Genomic DNA, 10,568 nt, shown 5'->3' on the forward strand with positions numbered 1-10,568 from the left:
TAAATAAATAAAGTAAATGAGCAATAACACAAATCTAAATATGCCATAAAATCACAAATCTAAGGCACTTTAAAGCAATAAGTGAAAGGAGCAAATAAAAATACAACAACAACACAATATAATGCAGAGATGCTACATGTATCCAGTCACAGTGAAGAGTAGAGCAAAAAACAGTGTGTGGCAGTGAGAAAGGAGATATGTTATCATTTAAATATGGAGATAACAGCCCAATGCTGGATTGTGCATTTTGGAAAGCTACAAAAATGGCCGTACATAGCCTTGCCCCTGATCTAACACTGGAGAATTGTGGAAGAGGGGGTTTTCATAAATATTAAACCAAAAGACAGGCACTTCTTAAGGAGCATCCTGGCAGCTTAACACAAGGAATTCCTATGAGACTCTTTATATTAGTTTTTCATTTTTATACACATATTGTGTTTTGTCTTACTTCTCCAATTTGGTCTCCATCATCAAGTGAGCTTTCAGTCAATGGTAAAGGTTGTTGGCTGCCATTTAAAGACCTGTGTGAGGATGGCGGATTTTTGCGTGGGTGGGTGTATGTCTGTGAGAGTGACACATCCCTCCTGATGATCACTTCATATGCTGTGAAAGTGGACTAAGAAGCATTCAACAGTACCGAGACGTCCCAAGTCAGTTCAGCACATAAAACCATGTAGGCTGACTGTTAGTCTGCTCTTCATGTCAGGTTTGCCCGGCTGCACCTGCCTCTCTCACCTCCCTCTTTTTGTTTTTTCGGCCCCGATTTCACCACCTTGCACAACTGCTTCACATCCCTTGATTAACACCAGCTGCACTTCATTAGTCCTTCCCCTTACTTATACCTGGCTCACCTACCACTCCCTTACCAGTTCATTCATGTTCTCAGGCAAACACCAACGTTATTCTTTTGTCCAGTATCTATGTATTTATCCAGTTTTTGTTGCCTCTCATCCTCCCGCTCTGTTCCTTCTCGCTACCCTCTCCACAGACAGTTACCTCCGGACCTTTGCTCATCACCACCCTTCCAGCTTCCACCAGCCAGGTCGGTACACAGTCACCAGATACCATCTGCTCATTGCCTGTGTCTACTCTGTCTTCTCAGTGGCCAGCTCAGGAGTGACCCCAGCCTCCGCAGCTAGGCCAAACTCATCATAACTTCACTGGACTGTTTCTGTAACTGATCGACATTCCCATATTCCTGTTTAGCCTCTCCTCTCACTGCACTGTAAATAGATTGTATAGCATCATTAAATTTTGCTTGCACTGAAGTCACCCATCTGGGTCCGTTCTTTTTTCGCTCACTCACCCTCCTGTGTGTGAGCGATCACAACACTTCATCTGCTTTTCATTCACATAGAAATACAATGTAAGGGAGGATAAATGCAAAAAGAGAAAGAAATATGGCCAGGCAGTATGGTATGTACATATGTGAATGTTTGTGCGAGTAAGATACAGTGTAGGCCAGGTTTTGACAGAGAAAATGAGTCAGTTCTAAATTTTGGAAATATACAGTAATTATATTCATTTTTTTTAACTATTCAACAAAAAATGAAATCAGTTACATTACTATAGTTGCACTGCTTTTTGTTACACATCCCAGCTGTGATAAGGTGCCTTCTAACAACTCCAAAGCTACTCACACTTTATATTTTCTATGACATAAAGAAATAAAAAACAAGCAGCCAGGCATTTACTAACTTAACAAGTACAGTAGTTTAGCCCTTACACAGCCTCCAACTCAGAACAAAACCCAACTCATTCTAGAGTGTAGCTTTGCCAGTGTCTATCTAGCCAGATATGAAGACAGCATGTCAAAAAGACAACCTTGGATTTTCTGGAAGGTGCATTCCTCTTCTTTTGGCAGAGGCAAAAGAACATGTCCTTGAATGGTCTTTCCACTGAAAGCACAGAAACAAATTTACACCAGCACTTATGAAACACTTTCACTTATTGCCACAGTGGCATAGTAAAAAATACTGCTTGAAAAAAGATGCTGCCAATAAACATTTTCTGACTCTAAAAATACTTAAGAAATCCCTTTGGTGGTCCCTCGATTCCTGGCAAACCTTGGTGAGCAGCAGTGAGGAAGGTTGTACACATCTGTGTGTGTCTGTCTCCCTCTCCATGCTTTGTCTAAGGCAGCTTGTTTTCATTACAGGAATAATTTGGACTGTGCATCCTCGTGGATATGCTTACAGAACACTTTCAAAAGACAGAGCGTGACTATCACTCAGAGTCTGACTTCCACCCATGAAAACCCTCATTTCAACATCTGCACACATACACTGGCTGTTCACAGTCTGGGTCTCCCTTGTGCCTGAAGGGTAGACATTACAATCTCGCTGTGTTTTTTCCACAGGCTGAATGCACCTGCATGAAATTGAACATTTCTCCTACTGATTTGCCATGAAATAGCACGCTTGTGTGGGATTATTGTGCGTTAGCTTCAGCACTGAGTCAGTAGAGCCGTGACTGAAGGGAGGAGGGGAACAGAGACAAGAGGAAGTTTACCCCTCTTTCTGTTGATCCACTCTATTACACAGTCACAGCACTGTGAAATTTGGATAAGCTCTGTAGTGAAAACAGATACAGATGGAAACAAAAACAATACAAATACGCCAATGCTTGTACGCATGTGCATCACTGAGTTACAACTGTATACTCATATGGACCGAGAGAAAATGAGAGAATAGGGGTGCACAGGAACAAGGGAAGATGTAAGATCAGTGATTGTGGATGGAGAAAACAGAGAAGCAAGAGGGATGGGTTGTTGAACTGTATGAACTAGAGATTTTTCACTGAAAGCACATAACCTTGGTGGGGAAAGTGGGGCAAGGCTGGTGACTGAGGGTTTGAGAACTGATGGAAGACAAAGAATCATTAGATGTTTGTGGAATGATGGGGACAGGACTAAGGATGGAGGGGCTCTGGATGGATGAAGAAGTGAGATGGTGGAGAACAGAACTGACCAGCTGGGCTCCAGACCTATAAGAAAGTGAAGGAGGAGGAGGAGGTAAGGGCCAATAGGTCTTCTCCCTCCTCTCTTCTCATTACCTCTTGTGATTTACTAGAAATACATGGCTTTTTGTCTGTTGCTTTTATTTTTACATTATGCCTCCTGCTGTGTCTCTTCTTTCTCCCTCTTCTCATGCTGCTTCTATAACGTTTACATTTTTTTCTCCTCCTCCTCGTTTTACCTTGTGGTCTTCTGCTGATGCCCTACTGAAACACACGCACACTCCTTCATAAAACCCTCTTAATCATATCCCTTTGACATGAAACTATGCTTTTTTTATGATTATGGTCTTCTGCATTTCACTCTTTAGTACTAAAGTGCCTATTACCCTATGTGGAGAAATTCTGTCTGTCCAACAGTGCAAACAAGAACAGTTCGGTCTTGGATGATTGCTGAGGCACACACACAAAAATCTGAACCTAAATAGTGATTTATTTATGGAAAAATAAGTCTGACTCAGTGTAGAATGACATCATTTCAATATTATCAGAATGATGTGTGATGAATGAAAGGTGCATGCATGCTTGACTTGCACGCACACACAGTAACCTCTACTAGGATTCCTCACTTTCAAAGAACTGAAGCTAGTCGCCCGGAGCAGCTCTTACCAACTGTTTAGACACTTGCTCTTTCTCAATCTGGATCTGGTTTTTCCTCCATTACACAATTTATGTTCATGCATGAGATTATGTGCTGCTCTCATGTTTCAGCTGCACCTCAGATGTGGACTTTGCAAAGGACAAATCATTCTTTGGGAATTATTCTGTCTAAAACTATTAGTCCAACCAAAGCAGACTGAGGGAGATAGCAGAGAGTGGTCGGGCCCGGTTTGGGGGCCAGGGAGGCATGTTTGAAACACACGCGGCTGTTTCTGACTGCTCCTTTTTCATGCTGCACAGAAAACCCAGCTCATCTGGTTTGACTAGCATCACACATCATAATAGGAGCTGGATAAATCTGGTGGAATTCAATGACAGTTTCTTTCTTTGAGGAAAGAAAGCAGTATGTGGAACGTGTTAGGATTAGTGCAGGCCATGATGTTAGTGGTGGACTTTGGGGGAGATAAAGTTAGAGTGATCTGATCTAGGGTAGAGCTTAGCAAGGCCTTTAATATTATTTCATTAAAACAACTAAAGAACTATAATGAATCTGATGGTGGGTGAAGTTCATTCACATTATTTATTATATCTGCGTTTCCATTTCTTTTCATAAAATTACATTTTCAGAACATTTAAAGACCATTTTAAGGCTTCGTTAGAGGCACAGATGTCAACATCTTTTCCTCTGGCACCTCATAAATACACACACTTTTTTGTTTTTAACAGCTAAAGTATAAAAGTAGCAATAATTTATGGCATCTTTTTGAACACTGCTGATCTCTGCACAAGGAGAATAAACGGTAAATGAACCTGTACTTGTAATGCATTTTTCTATGTATTTAAGCACACTCAAAGCACTTTCACACTATTTGCCCAGTCACCCATTGTCACTCACAAACACAAACACACCACTGGACAGACACCAGGAGCAACTTGAAGTTCAGTGTCTTACATCAAGGTGTATAGTGGGTTTACCAGAGCTTTTCAGTGTAAACAATGCCTGCTGTGGTTTGAAACAGGTGATAATTATCTGTGGGCTCACACAAGCAACAAGCACATAATACATAGTTACTGTATTTGACCATTTGTTATTATAAAAATGTAGATTAATGCAGCTTCAGTTTACCTTAATTCACCCTTTTCAATTAAGCATTTCATATGTGTATTAATTTGACAGTGCAATCAGAAACAAAGAAGTGGGGTCTGCCACACGTAACCACATTACTCCAATATATTTATATGCACTTATTCTTGTTCAACAGCTCGGAGGCTTTTGATACCGAAAGAATAGAAAAATTAGCTCAGTCTCCCTCCATAATCTTCCATCACTCTTTCAAACCTCACAGCCTCTGTTTGTGGGCATTCACAATAAGGGAGCAGTTGTCTGTGTTTTCACTCTGGATTAAGTGATACCTTATTGTTTTCTCTGTTTTCTGAGGAGGAAGCTGTGATGACTGGAGCAGAGACAGCACTGCCAAGTCAAACAGCAGGGTTTATTTGCGAAGAAGTGCTGGGGCCCCCCCCCCCCGATTCAACTGGAGACTCTTATTAAGAGGAGAGACAGGAGGCTCTGAGGACTGGAGGGGTGTATACAGAGTGTGTGTGTGTGTGTTTATGGGAATCTATACAGTACAGTAGGAGGAGGTATTGGAGGAAAAAACATAAACAAGTAAAGAAGAGAAAGAGAAAAGAGAACAGTAGTGGAGGTGGAGACAATGAGTCAGAGGAAGGAAGAACATGAAAAAGACAAGAAGGGGGTGAATGCTGAGGATTTTCACCAGAGCAAGCTAAGAGAGGGATATCGCCCATCATTAGACCCTCACCCCCTGCCTCAGAGAGGAAATAAAACAGGACAGAAGGAAGAAGGAGGGGGAAGAATGGGGGGCTTTCAGTGGAAGCTGGGAGCAGCAGGCCTCTGCCGCTGGGATTGTCCCTCTGATAATCCTTGGATTTCCTCGGCTGAGACAGGAGGTATAGACCCGGCATGGTTAGATACTTAGTGAGACAGCGAGAGAAGAAAGAAAGGAAGTGGGAAGAGAGAAAGAAAGACAAAGGAGAAGCAACATTCCAGCCACTGGCACTGAAAGAAGTAGAAAAGAAAAAGACAGAAAAGTGTATTCTCCTTCTGCAATATGGGGCTTGTATATACTGTAGATATAGAGGAATGTGATATGTATAATTATTAGCATGTGTACTTATGGGTGGTTGCATGTCTGCACGCATGTGTGTTTATATTGTGAGTATTAACAGGGATAAAGAGTTAAAAGAAACTAAGGCTCTGGCTTGATGTAGCTCATGGCCAGATGTGATGAGTTGAAAGTGGTGCTTACCTTCAAATAAGCAAATATAACAAAAGGCGGTGAAAGGCTGTGAAACTATTTAGGCAATGTTCTAATGTTGGAGGCCACATTTGAGGCATTTATTTACTTGAATGTTGGATTTAAAGCCCTTGACAGATTACATGATGGAGTACAAAAGAAAGAACAAGTCTTGGACTTGGAGGACTTTGCAGTGCCAGTCAAGAGGGAACCTATCATGTGAGACTAGAAACTTTGATGTGGTCCGGTGTGACACCATCTTTCCATAATGTATTCAAGGTGCTTTTCAGAGCTAGCATGAACTGAAAGATCAGACAACAGCAGGCTTTTAAAATACCCTAACCCTATATGCACATTCAAGTCAATCTGAGATAGTACACGTTTTTAACAGATTCTTTTACAGTGCTCTACTGTGGCCAAGAAGGGGAAAGCTCACTCAAAGAAATTAGTAGCCATCCTTTCCTGGGGTTGCTCTTTGGGGAACAGGGATGAGATATCCCCCGCTTCTCCTATTCTTGGGTTACCCTGGATGTTATTTCAGCTCCCTACCTCCTTCCCTTCAGTCACCCCAGGGTGCTGTGAACCTAGTCCCCACTTGTTGTTTGTTGCAGGACTACACAGGGGAAACCAGCTCAGCCCAGAGGAACCCAGCAGTGCATGTCCTGGGTCAGGGGTCTAGCTCTTCTCTTTCTCAGGTGGTGAAACACAAGTGGCTCTCAGCGAGATGAGAGCAGTCAAGGGGAACGCACTGAAACAGTTTTGGGCTGTTTTCTTTATCAGGGGCTGATTAAATGACTGGAGATAAAGATGGGGAAAAGGACTGAATTGTACGTCCAGATGGATTCACTATATTTAAAGGTGCTACAAAGTTTAATGGATTGATTTCATACATTAAAAAGGAACTCCAATACTATTACACAAAGTATGTTTACACGTGTTAAGAACTGCTACTACATATGGAACATTTGCATAAGAAATACAGTTGTAAACCATTGTAGCCACATTCACCAGTTAACACAAACAAAAAGGGTAAAGGCAAAATGTTGGAAAATGCATGAAAAGACAAACTGAGAAATACAGCAGAGATGGGAAAAGAGGGAATTATGTAAAAGTACAAAACATTTGAGTTCTCCTGCCTGATGCTGAGGCTCCCCCAGGGTTTCCACTCACCTGCCTGGCTATTTCCTCTGCCAGGCCTCACCCATGCACTGTGTACATCACTTAACCCAAACTCTCCACCATGCAAACAAAGAAGAATCACCTCCATCTGTACAACATATGCTCCTCACAGAGAACAAGGCTTTATTTGTCTTGTGCCATTCTTTAACACTTTTAGCAGACGCATGCTATCACTCCTCCCTAGTACAGTACGTCTGCCTTTGGTATAAACTACTCAGAGGTTAGTCTTGGGAAGACTGAAAGGAGTATACTGAGAACAGTGAGAAGCCAAAGTCTGCCACAGTTATCCTAAAAGTACTACATATCTACTCATACATGTTGCTACTTGTACTGTCATGGAATTATTGCTTTTAATTGACATTTAATGTTTTATCTATCTGCACACATTGCATGCATTGTGTTAAACACTTTGAATTGCGTATGAAAACATATATTTCACCAAATCTGAGAGAGACAAAGTGAATAGTGTATGATAAGATTAAAGGGTGGTTTGGACATGAGGGAGAAAAAAAGACTGAAGTGAACAAATGCACACGTGGTAATGTTTTGTTTCATTTGTAGTTGTGTAATAACTGCAGTTGCTGATGATGTGTACATTTTGAATTCTTTTACTGACTCATAGCTGTCAAGTAAATAGTGACCCTGGGTATTATATATTTCTCTCTTTTTTGCCAGAGTTCAATGTCTGACCTCCACATTTGGACACATCCTTCTGTTGTATTGCAGCCCTTTGGCTCTATTTATAAATCACATTCTCAGATTCAAATTTAAGAATGTACAACATGGGAGTGAAGCAGCTGACAAGAGCAAACTCTTCCAGCACCTTGTTTCATTATGCTTCAGATAAATCTTCAAACAAACTAACACTACCTAGCTATAGTAAAGTCATGAAGGTCAGAGGCTGCAATGCACAGACATGTCAATAAATGACATTTTCATTCTGAAGCATAAAAGATCCCTCTGATTTTTTAAAATGCCGCTCTTACTTCTGCCTGACCCCTCCTTTTTGTTTGATTTCCAAAACTAGCTAATGAATTTTTGGAGGGATGCATTCAGATCACAGGCTTCAAGTCCACCCATGTGCACTGGTGTTTCCAGCTGTGCTCTTAAAAAGCTTTTATTTAATTACAATTGGAGCTTCTCACGCATGCATTAGATGAGATGAGGAAAAAAGGAAAGAAGAAAGACCCACAGTAGTAAACTATGTGGTGTCAGAGTCAGTGTTAGTTACCTTCAAAAGGTTGCAAAAGAGCCAGTCTGTCAGAGACAGTGGACCGCTTCAGCATGAGAACACCCACTCTGTCAGTTAACACATGGATGCACACACACATATTCACTTTTAGGCATATACAGTACATGCACACATGTGCGCGCACACACACACACACACACACACACACACACACACACAGGGATTGTTAGCATTTTTCCTCTCTCTCCCTCTTTCATTCCCTCTGCGTCTCCTGCAGTGATTGACGTGCTCTCTCATTCAGCTCAGTACAAACTCAGGCACCATGGTTACAACTGCAGTGATGTTCCTTTCCCAGGAGATAGACAATATTGAAACAACAGCTCCCTTAACAACACAGCCAACCAACCGCACACACGCACACGCACCCCTCCTTCTTACCCTACGTCCTCTAATGGACTCATCCTATATCATGTGTTGTGCAGTTGCCCATGTCAAGGAAAACTACAAAAGATGGCTGCATTACAAAAAGGCTGGCAGATGTGTGTGCTCTGCCAGTTCAGACCCTGCACAGGGACTGGTGTTTCTCCAAGAAACACCATCGAGACATGGCATAGAGCCCTGTGGGTTAAGGACCTGGGGCAGTGGGAACTTACTGGCAGTCAGCGTCCACACAAGCTGAATTAGCCACTGTCAGCCAGGTATTAGCCTCTGGCATCACACCTTGACATTACATGGAGTTTAGAGCAATAAAATAATCTCATGTGAGATGGAAACAAACTGGAAATGAGGTACAGTGTCATTACTAAGCCAGCAGGGGAGCTTCTGGGTTTGGGAAGTCTGGTGCTGAGATATGCTGAGAAAAACATGAAAGTCTGATTTTTTTTCAGGAATGAAAAGGTCATGGGGCGATCAAGACCCTTTCTTGGCAGTGGGACAGTGCGGCGTTGAGCACAGCAAAAGAATAAGCTGGATGAAATGTCAAACAGAATTAATGAGATCAGACTTAGTTCTTGGTTTTACAGTGGGAGGAAAGGCTTGGGATCCGGTGCTGGCAGACAGATGAGAGGAGGATGGAGACCCTTGGAGTGAAAGTAGAGAAAAAGCAGGGGAAGGGAAAAGTAAAGACAAGAAATGAGAGAGTTGTATATGGAGTTAGCTCATCAGTTGTCTCTTTGCATTATGGAAAAAAGCACAGTAAAGCTAAAAAGCTCACAAGACTGGTTAGCAAATACAAAGATCTCAGAGAGAGGGAGAGAGAGTCACAAGGCTGAGCTTAGAGTTTGGATGTGATTTTCTTAGAGTAAAGGTTACCTGGAGTTTAAACATTCAATACGCACAGCGTTGGCATTTATGATTGAGAAAACATAATTTAGTTGTGTGAATTATGACCCAGAATTTTGACATCAGCCTCAATCAGTTGTGCAGCTGCATCGGCCTTAAGCTGCTCCACAAATCATCTCGACCCGGATGCTGATGTTCTCCCATTGTATTTTCCAAAGCGCTCTTCAGGTTTCTTGGTAATTCGGATCATAATGGTGGATCACTTTGGTGTGGTTTGAAGATACAATGAGCTGAGTCACTTGTTCTAATCAGGTAAACTTTAACCCTTACTGCGTGCAGTGTAAATGTGTGAAATTTGCTGTAGTTTCAGAAACCAAAAACACATTTTCGCCTTCAAATACCTCAGGTTTTTGTAAGAGAGCTTACTAGTGAGTGACAACTTGGCCCTGGTTGCCAGGCCAGTCAGAAGTGGTGGGGGGATTGTAGAGGGTTGGAGCAGGGAGGTTAACCCCTGGGGTTGAGGACAGCTGTGGAATTGTTGGTCTGGCTGGTGGATGGACGCTATAAATCGTCTTTAAAGAGGGTTTATGTTTGATTTTAATGGGGGCTGTAAATTTATGGCACCCTAGCCCCGATGAAAGAGAAAGACGAGTTATTTTTAAGTGGTCTGTCTTTCTCCTTTTTCCTCTGTTCTCTCCTTCCATCTGAAGGAAGTCAGTGGAGTCTTACCATGCCTTTTGTTGTCTGCTTTCACCTATGTCAGCCTGTATGTAAGGTGTGTGAAAATATCCTAAAAGAAATAAAATCACTGCAAAAGCATGTAGATTTCTCAGACACTCTGCATAACGGCTTCATTTTATACACAAGATATAATTTTTTTTTTAAAGGCACACTGACAATTGCTCCCCCTTCACTGCAAATTCCTCCCAAGCACAGAGCAGAGAGTTTGCAGATACAGAAACTAACAGCACCTTCCTGTCTCT

At 42.0% G+C, this 10,568-nt stretch overlaps 1 protein-coding gene across 1 annotated transcript in view; it reads left to right on the forward strand.

Annotated features, from left to right (window-relative positions):
* The window catches only part of trabd2b (TraB domain containing 2B), a gene marked incomplete at its 5' end in the record, with an annotated part of 68,901 nt that overhangs the window by 26,912 nt on the left and 31,421 nt on the right, over window positions 1–10,568 (forward strand). The gene's annotated exons all lie outside the window — the stretch shown is intronic.

Source organism: Monopterus albus, unplaced genomic scaffold (assembly GCF_001952655.1).
Source record: "Monopterus albus unplaced genomic scaffold, M_albus_1.0 scaffold83.1, whole genome shotgun sequence".
Taxonomy (NCBI): Eukaryota; Metazoa; Chordata; class Actinopteri; order Synbranchiformes; family Synbranchidae; genus Monopterus; species Monopterus albus.